This window comes from Furipterus horrens, unplaced genomic scaffold (assembly GCF_987537825.1).
Source record: "Furipterus horrens unplaced genomic scaffold, mFurHor1.1.pri manual_scaffold_4, whole genome shotgun sequence".
NCBI classification, from domain to species: domain Eukaryota; kingdom Metazoa; phylum Chordata; class Mammalia; order Chiroptera; family Furipteridae; genus Furipterus; species Furipterus horrens.
The window spans coordinates 132,303,718-132,306,532 of record NW_028327174.1 but is presented as its reverse complement, the minus strand read 5'-3'; positions in this window follow the sequence as shown (position 1 = coordinate 132,306,532).

The window sequence follows — 2,815 nt, the reverse complement described above, 5'->3', positions numbered from 1 at the left end:
AATATTTTGAGTGTGTTATAAGATACAAGCAAATAGGACAGTTAATCATGAGATTTCTTATTTTTTTAAAGCTTTTTTTATTGTTGCTCTATTACAGTTGACCCAATTTTCCCCCCATTGCTCTCCAGGTTTTTTTTTTTTTTTAAGGTCACTTGGTGCATTGTGAGCAAATGAGAGAGAGTTTTGGTTTTTCCAGAAATATAAAACCATGCTGTCTGGCCTTCCTTTTGGTAGACTTTGGGCTGTAGTGTTAGAATATTTGCTCCTGTAGCTATGTATAAGAAAACCCGGACAGCACTTATTTTTCAGTAAATGTATGTTAAGGGCCTTAGTTTATCAGATTATCTGCAATATCCATTTTCTTTTTTCTTCTTTGAATTAGCTTTTCTGTTCACTTATGCACTGAACTTCTACTTTTCTGCCTTTTCTGTCACCTCTTAAATGTTGCCTTCTTTGTCTCCTTTGCTTCCCCCTCCCCCCAACTCTTCTGTAGGTTTCATCTGCTTCAGTAGGCATTTTCATTTTTACTTGGATAATTTTCAACTCTATTTGACATATGTCCTTTGACCCAGCTTTCAAATTGCCTCCCAGACATTTTTTCTTAAATATAATATCAGCAAATTATATTCAACATACAAAATACCATTTTTCCCTGCAGTGCCAGCATTTTCTTCTGATAATTCAGTCCTCAGCAATGATATTCTTATTTTCCTAGGTGCTATAAAAGAACTTTGACTTGCATACAATAACTTTGAATTAATCCTACATCCAGTCAGATTCTTTGAACTATGGGCTTTCTCCTATCTACACACCTTTACGATTTCACTACCATCACTCTAATTCAGGCCTATAATACTTACACTCCATATTATACAATGCTCTTCAAGTTGGTACCCCATTTCTAGCATCTTTCCATTATAATTGCTGCAACATTAAACTGAAATACTGGTCACATTCTTTTCAAAACTTCTTTCTATGACTTCTTAATAGATTACTCATAGTTTTCTCATTTCTGACTCTTAATTTTTTATCTGCTTTTATCCTATACTCTAACTGAGCATTTGGCAAACTACCTAGAGCCAAATTTGTGCTTCCATGTATTTCTATTAATAAAGTTTTATTAGAATGTAGCCAGACCCATTCAACTGCCTATTGTTCATGGCTACCTTCACTCTAAAATTGCAGAGTTGAGTAGTAGTGACAGAGCCTGTATGGCCCTTAAAGCCACAAATATTTATTATCTGGCCTATTCGGTAAAAGTTTGCTGACTCCACTAGATGAGAGATTTTGAAAGTTTAATAGTTTTGTGTGCCGTGGGTTATGCCTATGATTCTGAATTTCTAACAAGTGCCCAAGATGCAAATGCCTTTGGACTGCAGACCAAATTTTGAGAAGCAAAGCTCAAGAGCAAATTTAGTAAATGCTAGGCCTCATAAAATATTGAGAGAGAACCTGTGTCTTTGGTTTCATGAAAAATCAGGTTATAATTCTACCTAGTAGTTTCACAGTACATATTAACATTAATAACTAAGCATCTTTAATATAAGCAAACAGAAAAATTACCAAAATCTGTTCTTCCTTTGCTTCATTTCTAATATTCCCTCCTTCATGAATCTTCTCTTGGTTTCATATGATATACCCCTCCTTTGAATTCTCATGGTGCTGTTCTTTGAATCTTGATCCTGTCACCCACCCATGGCTCAGATTTCAACAGTGGAGAGTATTATGCTAAGTGAAATAAGCCAGGCGGTGAAAAACAGATACCGTGTGATGTCACCTTATAAGTGGAAACTAATGAACAAAACAAACAAATGAGCAGAACAGAACCAGAGACATGGAAATAAGGAACAGACTGACAGCTACCTGAGGGGAGTGGGGAAGGAATAACGGGATAGGAAGGGAAAGGGTCTTATCAAGGAACAAGTATGAAGGACCCGTGGACATGGACAGGGTGGGATTTGACTGTGGGAAGGAGGGGCAGGAGAGAGCAATGGAGGAGGGAATGGGCCAACTATAATTGAAAAGCAATAAAGTAAAAAAATAAAAAATAAAAAATAAACCAGTTTCCTACACAGTGTTAAAGGGCGATAGCACTTCAACCCTTCTCATATTTGCTTCAGATAAGCAATTTAGAGTATAGATTTTTCAATGCAAAGAGAATAGTGGCAACCAAATATCTCTTATAAATTTAAGTTTTTAAATGTCTTATTAGTGGCATTCCATAATCTTTCAAGGATAATGTGATATAAAAAGTTACGTACTCCATCTGTTGCCAGTGAGTACAGGGGAAGCCTACATCCATGCATTTGTATCTCCACAGACATACTGATATTTATTTCTTATTAATTCTACCCATTTAACAGATCACTAATCAGATTGCTTAAATATTATTCTCATATATCTTACACACTTGAATAGCTACCCCTATATGTATATCATGACTGAAAATATGGGGTGTTGTCTTTAATCAAAAACATTTTCCTAATGTAGCATCACTTAGGTAATGAACCATCTTACCTTTTCGTGAGTTCTACTAATTCAATGGATGAGACTAGACAGTTAACCATTTTCATTTTGTTGCAAAATTTGAATACCACATACCATTCTTATGAATATAACCATTTGCTTTTGCAGTAAGACCTTCACAAATATTTTATGGTCTGAATTCAATAGTGCTATTTCTTAAAATAATCAATAGGTCCCATGTCATTAAGCCATCTTTTTAAAAATATATTTATATAATTACATTGATGACAGTTGCCAAAGTCTTCCTTTAAGACCTGAAATTCTGTGATAAATTCATTTGTGCCAGTAA